The sequence below is a fragment of the Salvelinus alpinus genome, chromosome 26 (genome assembly GCF_045679555.1).
Source record: "Salvelinus alpinus chromosome 26, SLU_Salpinus.1, whole genome shotgun sequence".
Classification (NCBI taxonomy): Eukaryota; Metazoa; Chordata; class Actinopteri; order Salmoniformes; family Salmonidae; genus Salvelinus; species Salvelinus alpinus.
This window is the reverse complement of record NC_092111.1, coordinates 19,575,462-19,597,564: the sequence shown is the minus strand read 5'-3', so window position 1 is coordinate 19,597,564 and position 22,103 is coordinate 19,575,462. Positions and strand designations below refer to the sequence as shown.

Genomic DNA, 22,103 nt, shown 5'->3' with positions numbered 1-22,103 from the left:
GTGTAAAAGGTAGTTGTGAAATTGTTACATTACTTGTTAGATATTACTGCACGGTCGGAACTAGAAGCACAAGCAATGCGCTACACTCGCATTAACGTCTGCTAACCATGTGTATTTGACCGATTTGATTTGATTTGATTTGCAATGTGCGGTCTCAAGTAGGTGGTAAAATTACAAGTGATCTTTTTTCAAGATGTCGGCAACTTTCGGTGATTTCCTCATATTAGATTTTTTTTCTAGCTCATGAGTGTAATTTCTGTGATTCTATGATGTCTGGAAAGCAGGGTCCTAAAAAGGTATGTGTGTGTGTGTGTGTGTGTGTGTGTGTGTGTGTGACTGCATAGAGAGAAAATCTTCCTCGTGGCTTCATGGAGAGTCCAGTGGCAACATTATGATTTATTTCCTCCAAGGCGTCCCTCCTCCTTACTCTTAGACATATGACGGCAGGAATAGGCTTGTGTGTGATCATACTCTGTGTGTGTTCTGATGGTCAATGTTGATTGTATGCCGTTGCATAAACCTCCACTCCGACCCAGTTATGGGTGATGATGTTGATGATGAAGAGGGTCACAAGGCTGCTGCTGTATTATTCTTTTCTTTGAGGATGATGTCATATTTGGGTTGAATATTTTGTGACCTCGTATTCAACTAGCCTCTAACAACACTAGTAGACGTCTGGCCCAGATTCGATGTGTGTGGTAGAATAGAAATGCCCCTGTCTCAGCTGTGGGGGTGACTGTGGAGAGGAGAGACCAAGGACATCAGGACAATCACTCTAGATGCTATTGAGGAAAAACACATCCCGTACCAAATGACCTTAAAGCCTAAGGGATGGATGTAAAACAATAACAACATGAACATTCACACAGGTACAATACCTTTATATAATACTGCAATAGCCACTGAGGTAGCACTGAGTTTAACTTTCCACTGTGAACTATAGTGTTTAGCCAATGCAGGAGCATAATGCTGTGATTGTGACACTGATAGGCCCAGGGCCCAAATGGAGCTTACCGTGTTTGCCAATAGGGTCAGAATGGGGCACGGTTTATTCTTGATACTGAACATGAGCACACTTTGAGAACCAATACAGTCTCACAATCCATTCCTGCTCGAGTCAAAACACATACAGTGCTTTCAGAAAGTATTCAGACCCCTTGACTTTTTCCAGATTTTGTTATGTTACAGCCTTATTCTAAAATTGATTAAATAGTTTTTTCCCCTCATCAATCTACACATAATACACCATAATGACAAAGCAAGAACAGTTTTTTAGACATTTTTGCAAATTTATATATATACAGTGGGGAGAACAAGTATTTGATACACTGCCGATTTTGCAGGTTTTCCTACTTACAAAGCATGTAGAGGTCTGTAATTTTTATCATAGGTACACTTCAACTGTGAGAGACGGAATCTAAAACAAAAATCCAGAAAATTACATTGTATGATTTTTAAGTAATTAATTTGCATTTTATTGCATGACATAAGTATTTGATCACCTACCAACCAGTAAGAATTCCGGCTCTCACAGACCTGTTAGGTTTTCTTTAAGAAGCCCTCCTGTTCTCCACTCATTACCTGTATTAACTGCACCTGTTTGAACTCGTTACCTGTATAAAAGACACCTGTCCACACACTCAATCAAACAGACTCCAACCTCTCCACAATGGCCAAGACCAGAGAGCTGTGTAAGGACATCAGGGATAAAATTGTAGACCTGCAAAAGGCTGGGATGGGCTACAGGACAATAGGCAAGCAGCTTGGTGAGAAGGCAACAACTGTTGGCGCAATTATTAGAAAATGGAAGAAGTTCAAGATGACGGTTGATCACCCTCGGCCTGGGGCTCCATGCAAGATCTCACCTCGTGGGGCATCAATGATCATGAGGAAGGTGAGGGATCAGCCCAGAACTACACGGCAGTACCTGGTCAATGACCTGAAGAGAGCTGGGACCACAGTCTCAAAGAAAACCATTAGTAACACACTACGCCGTCATGGATTAAAATCCTGCAGCGCACGCAAGGTCCCCCTGCTCAAGCCAGCGCATGTCCAGGCCCGTCTGAAGTTTGCCAATGACCATCTGGATGATCCAGAGGAGGAATGGGAGAAGGTCATGTGGTCTGATGAGACAAAAATAGAGCTTTTTGGTCTAAACTCCACTCGCCGTGTTTGGAGGAAGAAGAAGGATGAGTACAACCCCAAGAACACCATCCCAACCGTGAAGCATGGAGGTGGAAACATCATTTTTTGGGGATGCTTTTCTGCAAAGGGGACAGGATGACTGCACCATATTGAGGGGAGGATGGATGGGGCCATGTATCACGAGATCTTGGCCAACAACCTCCTTCCCTCAGTAAGAGCATTGAAGATGGGTCGTGGCTGGGTCTTCCAGCATGACAACGACCTGAAAGACACAGCCAGGGCAACTAAGAAGTGGCTCCGTAAGAAGCATCTCAAGGTCCTGGAGTGGCCTAGCCAGTCTCCAGACCTGAACCCAATAGAAAATCTTTGGAGGGAGCTGAAAGTCCGTATTGCCCAGCGACAGCCCCGAAACCTGAAGGATCTGGAGAAGGTCTGTATGGAGGAGTGGGCCAAAATCCCTGCTGCAGTGTGTGCAAACCTGGTCAAGAACTACAGGAAACGTATGATCTCTGTAATTGCAAACAAAGGTTTCTGTACCAAATATTAAGTTCTGCTTTTCTGATGTATCAAATACTTATGTCATGCAATAAAATGCAAATTAATTACTTACAAATCATACAATGTGATTTTCTGGATTTTTGTTTTAGATTCCGTCTCTCACAGTTGAAGTGTACCTATGATACAAATTACAGACCTCTACATGCTTTGTAAGTAGGAAAACCTGCAAAACCGGCAGTGTATCAAATACTTGTTCTCCCCACTGTACATACAGTTGTCGCTGGGCAATACGGACTTTCAGCTCCCTCCAAAGATTTTCTATTGGGTTCAGGTCTGGAGACTGGCTAGGCCACTCCAGGACCTTGAGATGCTTCTTACGGAGCCACTTCTTAGTTGCCCTGGCTGTGTCTTTCGTGTCGTTGTCATGCTGGAAGACCCAGCCACGACCCATCTTCAATGCTCTTACTGAGGGAAGGAGGTTGTTGGCCAAGATCTCGCGATACATGGCCCCATCCATCCTCCCCTCAATACGGTGCAGCCGTCCTGTCCCCTTTGCAGAAAAGCATCCCCAAAGAATGATGTTTCCACCTCCATGCTTCACGGTTGGGATGGTGTTCTTGGGGTTGTACTCATACTTCTTCTTCCTCCAAACACGGCGAGTGGAGTTAGACCAAAAAGCTCTATTTTTGTCTCATCAGACCACATGACCTTCTCCCATTCCTCCTCTGGATCATCCAGATGGTCATTGGCAAACTTCAGACAGGCCTGGACATGCACTGGCTTAAGCAGGGGGACCTTGCGTGCGCTGCAGGATTTTAATCCATGACGGCGTAGTGTGTTACTAATGGTTTTCTTTGAGACTGTGGTCCCAGCTCTCTTCAGGTCATGGACCAGGTCCTGCCGTGTAGTTCTGGGCTGATCCCTCACCTTCCTCATGATCATTGATGCCCCACGAGGTGAAATCTTGCATGGAGCCCCAGACCGAGGGTGATTGACCGTCATCTTGAACTTCTTCCATTTTCTAATAATTGCGCCAACAGTTGTTTCCTTCTCACCAAGCTGCTTGCCTATTGTCCTGTAGCCCATCCCAGCCTTGTGCAGGTCTACAATTTTATCCCTGATGTCCTTACACAGCTCTCTGGTCTTGGCCATTGTGGAGAGGTTGGAATCTGTTTGATTGTGTGTGGACAGGTGTCTTTTATACAGGTAACGAGTTCAAACAGGTGCAGTTAATACAGGTAATGAGTGGAGAACAGGAGGGCTTCTTAAAGAAAAACTAACAGGTCTGTGAGAGCCGGAATTCTTACTGGTTGGTAGGTGATCAAATACTTATGTCATGCAATAAAATGCAAATTAATTACTTAAAAATCATACAATGTGATTTTCTGGATTTTTGTTTTAGATTCCGTCTCTCATAGTTGAAGTGTACCTATGATAAAAATTACAGACCTCTACATGCTTTGTAAGTAGGAAAACCTGCAAAATCGGCAGTGTATCAAATACTTGTTCTCCCCACTGTATATGTAAAAAAAAAGGAAAAAAAAAAAAAGGAAATATCACATTTACATAAGTATTCAGACCCTTTACTCAGTACTTTGGCATCGATTACAGCATCAAGGATCTCTCTTGTACTCCGTTCATCTTTGCCTCGATCCTGACTAGTCTCCCAGTCCCTGCCGCTGAAAAACATCCCCACAGCATGATGCTGCCACCACCATGATTCACCTTAGGGATGGTGCCAGGTTTCCTCCAGATGTGACACTTGACATTCAGGCCACTCATGTGCCTTTTACTGAGGAGTGGCTTCTGTCTGGCCACCACCATAAAGGCCTGATTGGTGGGGTCCTGAAAGTGTGGGTGTTTTGTGAGTGTGGGTCTGTTCAGGCAAGATTAGTCTAGCCTGGTGAGGACAACATTGATATTCATCCTACACTTGCTTCTGGAAGTCCTGTCAGCTTCCTCATCCCTCAGGTGTCAGTAACTAGTGTGTGTGTGGTGTCAGTCATCAAGCCAACCTTTTATTTTATTTAACCCTTATTTTACCAGGGAAGTTGACTGAGAACACGTTCTAATTTACAGCAACAACATGGGGAAGAGTTACAGGGGAGAGGGGATGAATGAGCCAATTGGAAGCTAGGGATGAGTAGGTAGCCATGATGGTATGAGGGCCAGATTGGTAATTTAGCTAGGACACCGGGGTTAACACCCCTACTCTTACGATAAGTGCCATGGGCTCTTTAGTGACCACAGAGTCAGGACACCTGTTTAACATCCCAGCCGAAAGACGGCAACTAACACAGGGCAATGTCCCCAATCACTGACCTGGGGAATTTGCATATTTTTTTAGACCAGAGGAAAGAGTGCCTCCTACTGGCCCTCCAACACCACTTCCAGCAGCATCTGGTCTCCTATCCAGGGACCAAGCAAGCCAGCAGTGGGATGCAGGTTGGAACTTGGGAGGTGAATGAGAGGAACCATTCTCTGCAGTGTCAGCCTCCCTCTCTCTCTCTCTCTCTCTGTTTCTCTCTCTCTCTCACACACACAAAAATCCAAAAATCCACAAAAAGTCCTAGACATAAGAGTACACAGTAGCAGCACGTTGACAAATCCTTCATCTAGAGAGCTCAGTGCATTGGGCCTACTTAATGCTGATAATCATCGACAGGAAATGACTTTCAGTTCAGTCCGCTATTGATCTATATGATCCAGTAGGATACATTATGTCCAGAACTCATTACTCTACTAGCTTGGACATCCGATTGGAACAACTGTTTTTTTCCATTTGACCGTATCTTCAAATTCCTGCCCACTGTCCTAACCAACCAGCACACTCACACACTCCACTGCTATCGAAACAAAACAGTCACGAGGAAATCGTGAGTTCTATAAATGTTTGTGTGTGTGTGACAGAGAGAAAGAGAGTGTATTGTTACTGTATCAATGTTATTCTCTTAAACAAGTGACAATATGTAGACACTCAGGCATCTCTACTATGCCAGTTATTGAAGCAGACAGAAGCCACAGTGAGGTTGAGGAGGACCTGTTCTGAGAGGGGATTTGTCTTGTCTTGGCCATTCATCAGGAGGACTTCCCTGGGTCACCACGGCGACAGCGGAAATGTTCAAATAGCTCTAAGTGAACATACTTCCTCCCTGTTGGCACCGGCTTACAAGACGTTAGGAGTGGAAATTACCCCCTCTATCTTTCTCTCTATATCATCCTCATTAATGTAAGGACACACTCGCTTATGTGTGTTTTTGCTCGCCCACGCATGTGTGTACATACAAATGTATAGACGGTTTGTATTTGTGTGTGCGTTCATGTGGACACACCACACCGTATGCTCATGTGTTTACAGTATGTATGGGAATGAGCTCACATGTTGACTGGGTGCTGTGTTTGGCCCGGAGCCCGACCCGACCCGACCCGTAGCCCAGTCCTGTCGGGTTGGATGGTGCTGTGTGACCATGGTGGGGAGCATATGGACAAAGCCTGCTTTCACAGTGCGGTGGAAGGCCCTCTCTGAGCCCAGCCTGCCTCATCACCAAGGTGAAGAGGTTGGCTGGTTCTGTGTGATCCTGCAGGGTATTTTATTTCTCTCTCTCTGTGAGGTGCAGGACCAGGCTCTCTCTGCTCTCCCTTTGTCCTGTGGAGAGAGCAGCCTGTCAGGCCAGAAGGCCATCAGCTGTAGGGCTCATTCACAAGTCACCTACATGGACACACACACACACACACACACACACACACACACACACACACACACACACACACACACACACACACACACACTGCTTACATAGTGGAAGAAGGTCATGGGTTCTCTGGGTTGGCTACCAAGGCCACCTGATTGGTCAGCAGCTTTTTGGAGGATCATTTTTTGATCATTTTTCTTATATCAAGTGTTAAAATGTTAAAGTGCCAAGCGTAGCTGTCCCCCTCCAAGTTAAACAGCTTTTATCGATATCTGTTGCAGGCTTCACCGACAGATGTCAAAATATTTTCCTTAGTGCTTGCCTGTCCACAGTATCACTGCCTTTGTCTTCCTCTGTTTCACTCTCGCTCTCTCCCTCTCTCTCTCCACCTTATCTCTCTATCTCCTTTTACCCCCCTCCTCTCTATCTCTATCTCTCTCTCTATCTCTCGCTCTCTCTCTCTCTCTCTCCTCTTATCCCCCCTTCAATCTCTCTTTCTCTCTCTACTTCCTCCTCCTCTCTGTGATTGCTATAGATTCCTGGACAGGGGCTTTTTGGCAGATTGCCACAGCTCAACTCTCAGCCAGTGTGTTGGTTTTCTGTTGGTGAAATAAGAGAACATATGGCTACTCCCTCTCCCCTCTCTCTCTTCCTCTCCCCTCTCTTCCTCTCTCTCTTCCTCTCTCTCTCCCTCTCCCCTCTATCTCTATCTCGCTCTCTCTCTCTTCCTCTCTCTCCCACTCCTCTCTCTTCCTCTCGCTCTCTCTCTCTCCCCTCTTCCTCTCTCTCTCTCCCTCTCCCCTCTCTTCCTCTTTCGCTCTCTCTTTCTTTCTCTCTTTCTTTCTGCATTACATCACCTTGATATGGGAGTCAATTGGTTTGGCATTACTGCTCTGTGAGACCAAAGGGACCAGGACAAAGAACTCCATCAGAAAGTGTGTTATTGGAACTCAGTTCAACCAGAATGTGCTCATGTAACAGGTGGTTTGGTGAACTGCACTCTTGTGATGAGTAACCTGGCCAGATACTTAAAGACTTGTGTTTCTCGTTGAACTAATGCCCACGCTTTAGCTCAGCGGGTTAAAAACACAGTCATGTGGCATGCTGGAGAACCGGGTTCGAAACCCTGGTTGGTCACACTTGTAAATCACACAGAGTCAAAAGGATCTGTGTCAAAGTGTACTTGATACAGAGAAAGAGAGGGAGCTAACCTGGTGCTGATCAAATCAAATCAAATTTATTTATATAGCCCTTCGTACATCAGCTGATATCTCAAAGTGCTGTACAGAAACCCAGCCCAAAACCCCAAACAGCAAGCAATGCAGGTGTAGAAGCACGGTGGCTAGGAAAAACTCCCTAGAAAGGCCAAAACCTAGGAAGAAACCTAGAGAGGAACCAGGCTATGAGGGGTGGCCAGTCCTCTTCTGTCTGTGCCGGGTGGAGATTATAACAGAACATGGCCAAGATGTTCAAATGTTCATAAATTACCAGCATGGTCAAATAATAATAATCACAGTAGTTGTCGAGGGTGCAGCAAGTCAGCACCTCAGGAGTAAATGTCAGTTGGCTTTTCATAGCCGATCATTAAGAGTATCTCTACCGCTCCTGCGGTCTCTAGAGAGTTGAAAACAGCAGGTCTGGGACAGGTAGCACATCCGGTGAACAGGTCAGGGTTCCATAGCCGCAGGCAGAACAGTTGAAACTGGAGCAGCAGCACGGCCAGGTGGACTGGGGACAGCAAGGAGTCATCATGCCAGGTAGTCCTGAGGCATGGTCCTAGGGCTCAGGTCCTCCGAGAGAGAGAAAGAAAGAGAGAATTAGAGAGAGCATACTTAAATTCACACAGGACACCGGATAAGACTCCAGATATAACAAACTGACCCTAGCCCACCGACACATAAACTACTGCAGCATAAATACTGGAGGCTGAGACAGGAGGGGTTAGGATACACTGTGGACCCATCCGATGATACCCCCGGACAGGGCCAAACAGGAAGGATATAACCCCACCCACTTTGCCAAAGCACAGCCCCCACACCACTAGAGGGATATCTTCAACCACCAACTTACCATCCTGAGACAAGGCCGAGTATAGCCCACAAAGATCTCCGCCACGGCCCAACCCAGACAGGCAGATCATGTGAGTGACTCAACCCACTCAAGTGACGCACCTCTCCTAGGGACGGCATGAAAGAGCACCAGTAAGCCAGTGACTCAGCCCCTGTAATAGGGTTAGAGGCAGAGAATCCCAGTGGAGAGAGGGGAACCAGCCAGGCAGAGACAGCAAGGGCGGTTCGTTGCTCCAGAGCCTTTCTGTTCACCTTCACACTCCTGGGCCAGACTACACTCAATCATATGACTCACTGAAGAGATGATTCTTCAGTAAAGACTTAAAAGTTGAGACCGAGTCTGCGTCTCTCACATGGGTAGGCAGACCATTCCATAAAAATGGAGATCTATAGGAGAAAGCCCTGCCTCCAGCTGTTTGCTTAGAAATTCTAGGGACAATTAGGAGGCCTGCATCTTGTGACCGTAGCGTACGTGTAGGTATGTACGGCAGGACCAAATCAGAAAGATAGGTAGGAGCAAGCCCATGTAATGCTTTGTAGGTTAGCAGTAAAACCTTGAAATCAGCCCTTGCCTTAACAGGAAGCAAGTGTAGGGAGGCTAGCACTGGAATAATATGATACATTTTTTTGGTTCTAGTCAGGATTCTAGCAGCCGTATTTAGCACTAACTGAAGTTTATTTCGTGTTTTATCCGGGTAGCCTGTTACGGCTGTCGTCTTCCTCCTCCTCCTCGGACGAGGAGAGGAGAGAAGGATCGGTGGACCAATACGCAGCGAGGTAATTAGACATAAATGATATTTATTGAAACACGAAGACGAAATACGAAAACACTTGGAAATTACAAAATAACAAACACGACGTAGACAGACCTGAACATGGAACTTACATAACTACACGCAGAACTCACGAACAGGAACAGACTACATCAAACGAACGAACAGCCAAGACAGTCCCGTGTGGTGCACATACACAGACACGAAAGACACAGGAGACAATCACCCACAAACAAACATTGAGAACAACCTACCTTAATATGACTCTCAATCAGAGGAAATGCCAAACACCTGCCTCTAATTGAGAGCCATACCAGGCAACCCTTTAACCCAACATAGAAACACAACACATAGAAATGCCCACCCCGCTCACGCCCTGACCAATAAACACATACAAAACAAGAGAAAACAGGTCAGGAACGTGACATAACCCCCCCCTTAAGGTGCGAACGCCGGGCGCACCAGCACAAAGTCTAGGGGAGGGTCTGGGTGGGCATCTGACCACGGTGGTGGCTCAGGCTCCGGACGCTGTCCCCACACCACCATAGTCACTCCCCGCTTCTGTATCCCCCTCCCAATGACCACCCTCCAACTAAACCCACCTAAATGAAGGGGCAGCACCGGGATAAGGGCCAGCACCGGGATAAGGGGCAGCACCGGGATAAGGGGCAGCTCCGGGATAAGGGGCGGCAGCTCCGGGCTGAGGGACTCTGGCAGGTCCTGGCTGAGGGACTCTGGCAGGTCCTGGCTGAGGGACTCTGGCAGGTCCTGGCTGAGGGACTCTGGCAGGTCCTGGCTGAGGGACTCTGGCAGGTCCTGGCTGAGGGACTCTGGCAGGTCCTGGCTGAGGGACTCTGGCAGGTCCTGGCTGAGGGGCTCTGGCAGGTCCTGGCTGGACGGCTCTGGCAGGTCCTGGCTGGACGGCTCTGGCAGGTCCTGGCTGGACGGCTCTGGCAGGTCCTGGCTGGACGGCTCTGGCAGGTCCTGGCTGGACGGCTCTGGCTGGTCCTGGCTGGACGGCTCTGGCTGGTCCTGGCTGGACGGCTCTGGCTGGTCCTGGCTGGACGGCTCTGGCTGGTCCTGGCTGGACGACGGCTCAGTCCAGACGAGCAGTTCATGCGGCGTTGGGCAGACTGGCAGTTCAGGCGCCGCTGGGCAGACGGGCAGTTCAGGCGCCGCTGGGCAGACGGGCAGTTCAGGCGCCGCTGGGCAGACGGGCACACCTGTAGGGAGGAGACGGAGAGACAGCCTGGTGCGTGGTATAGGCACTGGCTGCGCTGGAGAGGAGGAAAGCTCTGACAGCGCTGGACAGGTGGGAGCAGCTGGAGAGAGAACCCGGAGAGACAGCCTGGTGCGGGGGGCTGCCACCGGTGGACTGGTACTTGGAGGTGGCACCGGGTATACCGGACCGTGAAGGAGGACACGTGCTCTTGAGCACCAAGCCTCCCCAACCTTACCAGGTTGAATGGTCCCCGTAGCCCTGCCAGTGCGGCGAGGTGGAATAACCCGCACTGGGCTATGCAGGCGAACCGGGGACACCACCTGTAAGGCTGGTGCCATGTACGCCGGCCCGAGGAGACGTACTGGAGGCCAGATACGTTGGGCCGGCTTCATGACATCCGGCTCGATGCCCAACCTAGCCCTCCCAGTGCGGCAAGGTGGAATAGCCCGCACTGGGCTAAGCACGCGTACTGGGGACACCGTGCGCTTTACCGCATAACACGGTGTCTGACCAGTACGACGCCCTCTCACTCCACGGTAAGCACGGGGAGTTGGCTCAGGTATCCTACCCGGCTTTGCCACACTCCTCGTGTGCCCCCCCCCCCCCAATAAATTTTTGGGTCTGACTCTCGGGCTCCCAACCGCGTCGCCGCGCTGCCTCCTCATACCAGCGCCTCTCTGCCTTCGCTGCCTCCAGCTCCGCCTTGGGACGGCGATATTCCCCTGGCTGAGCCCAGGGTCCTTTGCCGTCCAGGATCTCCTCCCATGTCCATGAGTCCTGGTTGCTCTGTTGAGCTCTCCCCCGCCGCTTGGTCCTAGTTAGGTGGGTGATTCTGTTACGGCTGTCGTCTTCCTCCTCCTCCTCGGACGAGGAGAGGAGAGAAGGATCGGTGGACCAATACGCAGCGAGGTAATTAGACATAAATGATATTTATTGAAACACGAAGACGAAATACGAAAACACTTGGAAATTACAAAATAACAAACACGACGTAGACAGACCTGAACATGGAACTTACATAACTACACGCAGAACTCACGAACAGGAACAGACTACATCAAACGAACGAACAGCCAAGACAGTCCCGTGTGGTGCACATACACAGACACGAAAGACACAGGAGACAATCACCCACAAACAAACATTGAGAACAACCTACCTTAATATGACTCTCAATCAGAGGAAATGCCAAACACCTGCCTCTAATTGAGAGCCATACCAGGCAACCCTTTAACCCAACATAGAAACACAACACATAGAAATGCCCACCCCGCTCACGCCCTGACCAATAAACACATACAAAACAAGAGAAAACAGGTCAGGAACGTGACATAGCCGGAAAGTAGAGCATTGCAGTAGTCTAACCTAGAAGTAACAAAAGCATGGATTTATTTTTCTGCATCATTTTTGGACAGAAGGTTTCTGATTTTTGCAATGTTACGTAGATGGAAAAAAGCTGTCCTTGAAACAGTCTTGATATGTTCGTCAAAAGAGAGATCAGGGTCCAGAGTAACGCCGAGGTCCTTCACAGTTTTATTTGAGACGACTTTACAACCATCAAGATTAATTGTCAGATTCAACAGAAGATCTCTTTGTTTCTTGGGACCTAGAACAAGCATCTCTGTTTTGTCCGAGTTTAAAAGTAGAACGTTTTCAGCCATCCACTTCCTTATGTCTGAAACACAGGCTTCTAGCGAGGGCAATTTTGGGGCTTCACCATGTTTCATTGAAATGTACAGCTGTGTGTCATCCGCATAGCAGTGAAAGTTAACATTATGTTTTCGAATGACATCCCCAAGAGGTAAAATATATAGTGAAAACAATAGTGGTCCTAAAACAGAACCTTGAGGAACACCGAAATGTACAGTTGATTTGTCAGAGGACTAACCATTCACAGAGACAAACTGATATCTTTCCGACAGATAAGATCTAAACCAGGCCAGAACTTGTACGTGTAGACCAATTTGGGTTTCCAATCTCTCCAAAAGAATGTGGTGATTGATGGTATCAAAGGCAGCACTAAGGTCTAGGAGCATGAGGACAGATGCAGAGCCTCGGTCTGACGCCATTAAAATGTAATTTACCACCTTCACAAGTGCAGTCTCAGTGCTATGATGGGGTCTAAAACCAGACTGAAGCATTTCGTATACATTGATTGTCTTCAGGAAGGCAGTGAGTTGCTGCGCAACAGCTTTTTCAAAATATTTTGAGAGGAATGGAAGATTTGATATAGGCCAATAGTTTTTTATATTTTCTGGGTCAAGGTTTGGCTTTTTCAAGAGAGGCTTTATTACTGCCACTTTTAGTGAGTTTGGTACACATCTGGTGGATAGAGAGCCGTTTATTATGTTCAACATAGGAGGGCCAAGCACAGGAAGCAGCTCTTTCAGTAGTTTAGTTGGAATAGGGTCCAGTATGCAGCTTGAAGGTTTAGAGGCCATGATTATTTTCATCATTGTGTCAAGAGATATAGTACTAAAACACTTGAGTGTCTCTCTTGATCCTATGTCCTGGCAGAGTTGTTCAGACTCAGGACAGCTGAGCTTTGGAGGAATACGCAGATTTAAAGAGGAGTCCGTAATTTGCTTTCTAATGATCATGATCTTTTCCTCAAAGAAGTTCATGAATTTATTACTGCTGAAGTGAAAGCCATCCTCACTTGGGGAATGCTGCTTTTTAGTTAGCTTTGCGACAGTAGCAAAAATACATTTTGGATTGTTCTTATTTTCCTCAATTAAGTTGGAAAAATAGGATGATCGAGCAGCAGTGAGGGCTCTTCGATACTGCACGGTACTGTCTTTCCAAGCTAGTCGGAAGACTTCCAGTTTGGTCTGGCGCCATTTCCGTTCCAATTTTCTGGAAGCTTGCTTCAGAGCTCGGGTATTTTCTGTATACCAGGGAGCTAGTTTCTTATGACAAATGTTTTTAGTTTTTAGGGGTGCAACTGCATCTAGGGTATTGCGCAAGGTTAAATTGAGTTCCTCAGTTAGGTGGTTAACTGATTTTTGTCCTCTGACGTCCTTGGGTAGGCAGAAGGAGTCTGGAAGGGCATCAAGGAATCTTTGTGTTGTCTGAGAATTTATAGCACGACTTTTGATGCTCCTTGGTTGGGGTCTGAGCAGATTATTTGTTGCGATTGCAACACTACAACATTTATTCCATGTGACAAAACTAGGTCCAGAGTATGACTGTGGCAGTGAGTAGGTCCAGAGACATGTTGGACAAAACCCACTGAGTCGATGATGGCTCCGAAAGCCTTTTGGAGTGGGTCTGTGGACTTTTCCACGTGAATATTAAAATCACCAAAAATTAGAATATTATCTGCTATGACTACAAGGTCCGATAGGAATTCAGGGAACTCAGTGAGGAACGCTGTATATGGCCCAGGAGGCCTGTAGACAGTAGCTATAAAAAGTGATTGAGTAGGCTGCATAGATTTCATGACTAGAAGCTCAAAAGACAATTTTTTAAAATTTGTTTTTTTTGTAAATTGAAATTTGCTATCGTAAATGTTAGCAACACCTCCGCCTTTGCGGAATGCACGGCGGATATGGTCACTAGTGTAACCAGGAGGTGAGGCCTCATTTAACACAGTAAATTCATCAGGCTTAAGCCATGTTTCAGTCAGGCCAATCACATCAAGATTATGATCAGTGATTAGTTAATTGACTATAACTGACTTTGAAGTGAGGGATCTAACATTAAGTAGCCCTATTTTGAGATGTGAGGTATCACGATCTCTTTCAATAATGGCAGGAATGGAGGAGGTCTTTATCCTAGTGAGATTGCTAAGGCGAACACCGCCATGTTTAGTTTTGCCCAACCTAGGTGGAGGCACAGACACGGTCTCAATGGGGATAGCTAAGCTGACTACACTGACTGTGCTAGTGGCAGACTCCACTAATCTGTCAGGCTGGCTAACAGCCTGCTGCCTGGCCTTCACCCTATCTCATTGTGGAGCTAGAGGAGTTAGAGCCCTGTCTATGTTGGTAGATAAGATGAGAGCACCCCTCCAGCTAGGATGGAGTCAGTCACTCCTCAGCAGGCCAGGCTTGGTCCTGTTTGTGGGTGAGTCCCAGAAAGAGGGCCAATTATCTACAAATTCTATCTTTTGGGAGGGGCAGAAAACAGTTTTCAACCAGCGATTGAGTTGTGAGACTCTGCTGTAGAGCTCATCACTCCCCCTAACTGGGAGGGGGCCAGAGACAATTACTCGATGCCGACACATCTTTCTAGCTGATTTACATGCTGAAGCTATGTTGCGCTTGGTGACCTCTGACTGTTTCATCCTAACATCGTTGGTGCCGACGTGGATAACAATATCTCTATACTCTCTACACTCGCCAGTTTTAGCTTTAGCCAGCACCATCTTCAGATTAGCCTTAACGTCAGTAGCCCTGCCCCCTGGTAAACAGTGTATGATCGTTGGATGATTCGTTTTAAGTCTAATACTGCGGGTAATGGAGTCGCCAATGACTAGGGTTTTCAATTTGTCAGAGCTAATGGTGGGAAGCTTCGGCGTCTCAGACCCCGTAACGGGAGGAGTAGAGACAAGAGAAGGCTCAGACTCCAACTCGCTGCTTAATGGGGAAAACCGGTTGAAAGTTTCTGTCGGCTGAATGAGCGACACCGGTTGAGCATTCCTACAGCATTTCCCTCCAGAAGCCATGAGAAAGTTCTCCGGCTGCGGGGACTGTGCGAGGGGATTTATACTAACGTTACTATCTGTACTTACTGGTGGCACAGACGCTGTTTCATCCTTTCCTACACTGAAATTACCCTTGCTTAACGATTGCGTCTGAAGCTGGGCTTGCAGCACAGCTATCCTCGCCGTAAGTTGATCGTTCTCCTGTATATTATGAGTACAGCGACTGCCATTAGAAGGCATCATGTTAATGTTACTACATAGCTTCGGCTGTTGGAGGTCCTGACGAACCATGTCCAGATAAAGCGTCCGGAGTGAAAAAGTTGAATGAAAAAAAAGTTGTGAGGGAAAAACTAAAAATATAAACGGTAATAAAAAAGTAAAAACCATAATGTTGTCAGCTAGCAAAGTAAGGTTGGCAACAAAACGCACAGCAACACATCTGCAAGTTGTGACAGGAAAGTTACATATGATGTAACTCAACATCACATAACACTGCTGATGTGTGGCAGGCGTTGTCTTCCCAACAGTTTACTGCTGTACATCCTGCTAAACCCCTCAGCCAGCTAAATGCATCACCTCTACTGTCTTTGGATCAATCCCTCTGATGGAAGTGTTACATCAGTCAGCCTCACCGCTGCCCAGTGTGAGTGTGTGTTTTAGTGACGTTGAGTTACATCATATAACGCTGCTTCCCATCGACGAAGGCCAGAACAGACGGCCTACTAAGCCTTTCTGTATGAATGTTGTTATCAACACTACGCAATCAGCCTCCTGACTCTGTTCCTAGGCGTTGGTGTGCGTGTGTTATCTTCTGGAAATCCTTCATTCTCCTTTTTGAGTGCGGACCAGCTACACAATTATCTTCTGGATCACATTTCCTGGTTTTCACCTTCAGTGTCACCTGTATCTCTTCTTTGTTTCTACTTCTCCAGTGATGACAGGTGCAGACATGCACAATGTAAATGTTGACGTCCTCATAACGCCTTCTTCCTGGTAAAGTGAAGCGCGTGGGTTCCAAGAAGTAACTAGTGCAGTGACACTTTCTGAATGTAGCAGTTCCTCTTCCTATTTTCAACATGGTTTCTCTAACCACACAACGCCTCCCTTTCATGTCCTCTTTGGGATTCCCTTCACGGTCCACTTCTCAGTCTGTCTAATTGTATTTAGAACACTTTCCTATAAGATACCTTTTTTTTATATCAATTATCTCTAATTTGCAGATTGATGGCCCTGTGGTAAGACTCATACTGTATATTTTGTTCAGAAACTGCTGGCCGAGATTGAATGTGATAAACTTTGATCGTTATTGTTAGATACTTGTGGAACATTGTCATAGTAGCTCTACTAAATGGTTCATGATGGTGCATTATTACATCATGTGAAAGGAACGTTCTAGATGACTAGAACCGCATGGTGTGGTTCTGGGTCTGCTTTAGGGCTCTGCTTTCTTCTGTTCTGTAGTTAGTGAGCTCATTCGACAGGTACTTCACTGTAACATTGTACTGTTTCACTCACAGTGTTTAGGAGAAATAGCCGCGGGAAGAGAGAGAACGAGAGAGAGAATAGAACCCAAATCAGAATCAGTTAGACTAAATGAGGTGAGCAAAGCATACCCATCAGGTTTCTACTTCCAAATGAATCTCTGAAGTGTGCTTTGTACAGACTGAGTACATACATGCACTACATACAGTACATGTAATGAACCTGTTATTGGAAGAGTTAATAACAGGGTTCCACAGAAAGGGGTCACCCACCACACAGCCCTACAGTACTGTACATGTCAACATGGTGGCGTGTCAGATTGGTTAGATCATAGGGGAACATACAAGACCCTGTCTGATCAGATACTATTTAGAGCTTCATATGGGCCACATGGCGGTCATGTCACCATTTCCTGTGGCTGTGAGGGAAGGTCTCCGTGGCCTGTCTGTCTGAGTCTGGGTCTGGGTTTGAGTGTGTTTGGATTTGGGTGTGTTTGGGTCTGGGTTTGAGTGTGTTTGGGTCTGGGTTTGAGTGTGTTTGGGTCTGGGTTTGAGTGTGTTTGGTTCTCGGTTTGGGTGTTTGGGTGTAGGTGTGTTTGTGTCTGGGTTTGGGTGTGTTTGGGTTTGGGTGTGTTTGGGTCTGGGTTTGGGTGTGTTTGGGTCTGAGTTTGGTTGTGGGTGTATTTGGGTGTGTTTGAGTGTGTTTGGGTTTGGGTGTGTTTGAGTGTGGGTGTGTTTGGGTTTGGGTTTGAGTGTGTTTGGGTCTGGGTTTGAGTGTGTTTGGGTCTGGGTTTGAGTGTGTTTGGGTCTGGGTTTGAGTTTGTTTGGGTCTGGGTTTGGGTGGGTGTGTTTGGGTCTGGGTTTGAGTTTGTTTGGGTCTGGGTTTGTGTGTGGGTGTGTTTGGGTCTGGGTTTGAATGTGTTTGGGTCTGGGTTTGAGTTTGTTTGGGTCTGGGTTTGGGTCTGGGTGTGTTTGGATCTGGGTTTGAGTTTGTTTGGGTCTGGGTTTGGGTGTGGGTGTGTTTGGGTCTGGGTTTGAGTGTGTTTGGGTCTGGGTTTGAGTTTGTTTGGGTCTGAGTTTGGTTGTGGTTGCATTTGCGTGTGGGTGTGTCTGGGTGTGGGTGTCTGTACATGTCGGACTACATACCGCCTGGCTAGCTGACATTAGACGGTCATACACTGTTGCTTCGTTCCACTGTTCATACTAACGTAACACTTAGTACGCATGCCCAGTACATTGATTCATTCTACGTAGTGGGCTACTGTGGATTTTGGGAGCAGAGACAGCATAAGCCTTTGGGTTGCTACTTGTGGTGTGTGCTCTACCAGGCAGAAGGTTATCTCTCTTTTATCCCGGTTGTCTCCTGCTACGGCTGCTGCTGCCTATTGAGTGGATGACCGTTAGGCCTATAGTTAATTGATTGACATGATGGACAATGGAAACTCGAGCACGGGTATAGACAGCAACAACCGGGAAAGACAGGAGAGTAAGCCTTGTATTTTATGTAAGAGCTTATATAAACACTGCTTTTGCTTAAGGATAGCTAAATATAAACTCGAACACTCTCAAAGCAGTCAGACATGTAAAAATAGCCACAACGTGATTGCACAGGATTAATTCTCCTTGTGTGTGGGTTTCTTGTATGTGTGTGTGTGTGTTTCTTTTTTGTGTGTGTGTGTGTGTGTTTCTTATTTGACCCCTTCCTCATCTTCTCTCCCAGTTAACCGCTAGTGAATTTACTGTCTTGCTCTGAGGCAGTACAGCACAGTACAAAGAATGCAGTGAGTGTCTGAGTCAGTGAGGATAAGCAGAGACAGGGTGGGGACTAGGGAGACTCAGACAGACTGGGTGTATCGCCGTGATGTTATTCAGTCCCCCCCCATCAACATGGCAACTGAAGGGACAAGTTGAGGGGCAGATTGAGGCTGGCATCACGTTATGGCGAATAGCCGTCCCATTCAAGGCCCAGCTGCCTGTGGAGGGCGAGGAAACACAAGACACGCACACTGGCAGCTCTGTCACTGGCATTATGGCTGTGATGCTGACAAGGACTCTCTCTGTGCTGCCTGCTACTGCTGCAGAGGGATGAAGACCTTGGTTAGGGATGCCTCCTGTTTCTCTCTCCACTCTCCTACTGCCTCTCTGCCTCTCCTTTCAAAACCAGCCAGTCTGTGTGTGTGAGTGGTCGTCCTTTAGCTACCAATTGTCTTGATGGCATTACCTCAACACTCCACACGTCGGCAAGCTTTCAGCCTCTTGAAAAGGGAAAAAAGGGAAAATAACATCCCTCCCTCCCGTGGTATAAAGAGAGGAGTAGTGATGTCAGAATCACTGAATCGCCTGGACTGTGTTCAGCTGGCTCTGTCAGGAGTATGCAGAGGGGAACGGTTTGTGTGTGGACATTCTCCAGAACCACTCTGAAAACCTGGAACCCTGTGAGCCTTTTTTCCACCTGGGTCCTGTGTTTTCAGCTTTTCCAGGTTTTTGTCAGAATGCAGCAGCAGCAGCAATAGGCAACTGCTGCCTTGCTTCCCCCGCCTATGGAAAGTGAGAACTGAATGGGGAAACTGTGTTTTAAAAATATAAGTCACCACCACACACCCTTCCTCTCTGTTCTCCCTCTCTGCCAGCTGAGGAGCCTGAGATTCCTGCCAAGAACAACATGGCCTGACGTCACCCTCCAAATAAGGACATTCCACTTCACTTTTACTATCTGAGGGAGACGGAGAGAGACAAATAGGGAGGGATAGAGGGATAGAGAGAGAGGGCGAGAGGGAAAAAGAGAGAGAGAGAGAAAGAGAGAGAAAGATAGTCCCCTCCTCCCCATTCATTCATACACACAGACAGGAGACGAGTAATATACTCTGCTAGCTAACTGTTTGTCAGCTCAGTGCACGTACAGTAGAGTGGTGTCTCGATTACCCTTCTCCGCACAGTCACAGAGCGGGCTCTCACTCTCATTCATTCACAATCTCTCTCTCGCTCTGTTCCGCGCTGTCTCGCTCGCTCTCTCTCTCACTCTGTCTCCCAGCCTCTCTTACTCACCCTCTTTCTGTCAGATGTGGAGGGGAAACCACCTACCACCAGGTAAAGGACAATGATATTCTCTAACCATTTAGTGTACATAGCTGTGTTTTATTCCAGATTGTTCATTTACTGGATTATTGCCTGGTTATTGCTGTGTGTGTGTGTGTGTGTGTGTAGGGATTCTGTGATTGGTTTCCATGTGTGTTGTTTGTCCGTCCATGCTCCAGCACTCTGTCAGAGACAGAGTGTCCAGAGACCCCTGGGCCTCAAACACACACCTGCTCGTGCGCGCATGCAGGCGCACACACACAGACACACAGCCCTGGGAATGTCAGCGTTGCGCGTGTGATGCCCCCAGGGCTCTACTTCCCTGTCTCTGACAGACTGCTGATGAAGCTACGGTCGGTTTCTGACTAAATGCCCTGATAATAGTGTTCCTGGGATAATGTAACAAAGGAACAGAGAGAGAGAGAGAGAGATGGAAAGAGAGAGTGAAAGAAAGATGGAAAGGAAGAGAGAGAGGGAGAAGGATGGAGAGAAAGAGAGAGAGAGAGCTAGAGAGAGAGAGATAGAAAGAGCTAGAAAGAGAAAGAGAAAAAAAGAGAGAACTGGCAGAGACAAAAAAGAGACATCATCTTGAAATAATACATTATGTCTGGGAGAGAGAAATGGAGGGAATGTTTTGTGTTATTGGAAAACATTTCTTGTTACATAAGTCACAACAAAGAGTATTTGTAAAACACTTGTTTGGTGACAAGAAATCTAAAATTAACAAATGTTCTTTGACAAGTTAATTTCATTTCGCAGTGTATCACGGTGCTGTTATTGCTGTTTCATTTTTTGTAAAACATTAATGTCTAAATGTATTTTCAGATTTCTTTATTCTATTTTGTATTTACTATGGTGTCTTAGTTCTCCGTCATTATCTCAAGAACTGAATCATATTCTCAGTTTCTCTTCTGGTGGGATACATGTCTGTAGACCTGGGATTAATGCCAGGTATTGATTTTTGGATTTGTACCATTTTTTGTCCAAAGAGATACGCTTTGTGGGAGAGAGGCATCTCAGTTGGCTTTCTCGCTCTCTCTCTGCATCTCTCTCTCCATCTCTCTCGCTCTCTCCCTCTCTTTCTCTTCCTCTCCATCCTTCTCCCTCTCTCTCTTTCTCTTCCTTTCCATCTTTCTTTCACTCTCTCTTTCCATCTCTCCCTCTCTCAGTGAGGATGCTGGGAGATATATTTAGCTCTCCTTCCCTCCATCTGCTGTGCGTGGTTTAGGGGCGTCGCCATAGCAACCACCGCTGGGTGCATATTGGTACGAGAGGAGGGAAATTTATTGGATTTTTTAAAAAGCGTTTTCAACTCAAATAAATTCAGTTATGTGTCACAATTTTTTTTTTTGAAAATGTAGGAGACTAGGCGTGGTACTAACCCAGTTTACTCTCCTTGGCAATGAGAATGAGATGCCATTTCTAGTTTTTGAACGAGATCTTAGAAAAGATATGGCTGTGTGTTATGGAGTTTAAGGACTGTGTGAGATATTAGACTGAATATCAGGTAGATCAGGATGCTTGCTGCTGCCTATAACAAGCATGTTTTTGAAAATGACCTGCTTCTCTGAGCCCATGCAATAACTGTGAGACGCCAACACCTGACGACAAGCAAAATGTATACACACAATGAACACACTCCACTTGTTTGACAATTTGCACCACTCACACTTGTTCCAGATTTAACAGAAGAATGTCACCTCTTTCTCAAAGTCTAAATGAATCTCTTACTGTAGAAAGCTTGACTCTTTGCTAGTCCTCACATGAACCATTTTGTAGTCTCTTAGTCCACCTGCAGTACAGTACCTGTCTGACCTACATTCCATCATCCACTCTTGAAATGCACTCTAGACGTTGTCCTGGACACTGATGTACATGCCAGATAAACACCTAACTCACTGACAGACCATACAGATGTACTGTCTTCTATTACTAAGGGCATTTGGAAACAGAATTAAAATGACTGTCCCAAAAAACTTTACAGTTAATTATTTAGTTTATCACAGTAGCATACCGTCAGTAAAATGCTACTATATAAGAGAGTTCTACAGTACTACTGTAAGAATGGCAACATGTCATCAGTTGTTTCATATTGACCAGCAGCTAGCACCTCCTGTGGTTTTGCCCTCTTCCGGAGGAGCTTGGGTGTAGGCCGCAACCAGCTGATCAGTGGCTCTGTTCAAATACCATCCTAGCATACTCCCTAGTAAGAAGCAATGTATTGGGAATGCATTCTAGGTAGTACTGTAGTGTGGATATTGGAACGTACCTAGTGTGTGGGGTGAACGGGTTGTTGCTACAGTGCAGTATGTTGGCGCAGAGAAAGTAGAGGGAGTTCAAAAAAATGTATTCTAAAAAAACAAAAAACAGAGAAGTGCTGCGTGCATATGTATTCACCCTCTTTGCTAGGAAAGCCCCTAAACAAGATCTGGTGAAACCAATTACCTTCAGAAGTCACATAATTAGTTAAATAAAGTCCACCTGTGTGCAATCTAAGTTT

At 46.6% G+C, this 22,103-nt stretch overlaps 1 protein-coding gene across 3 annotated transcripts in view; it reads left to right on the top strand.

Annotated features, from left to right (window-relative positions):
* The window catches only part of LOC139554890 (transcription factor HIVEP3-like), a 58,846-nt gene that overhangs the window by 16,795 nt on the left and 19,948 nt on the right, over positions 1 to 22,103 (top strand). The window contains exon 1 of one of the 3 annotated variants that reach the window (XM_071368135.1): positions 19,310 to 19,615. The exons of 1 other annotated variant lie outside the window; for it this stretch is intronic. The gene's annotated coding sequence lies outside the window, so the exon portion shown is untranslated. Of the gene's footprint in view, positions 1 to 19,309; positions 19,616 to 22,103 lie in introns of those variants that run through there. One more of the 3 variants, XM_071368132.1, reaches the window with a different exon arrangement.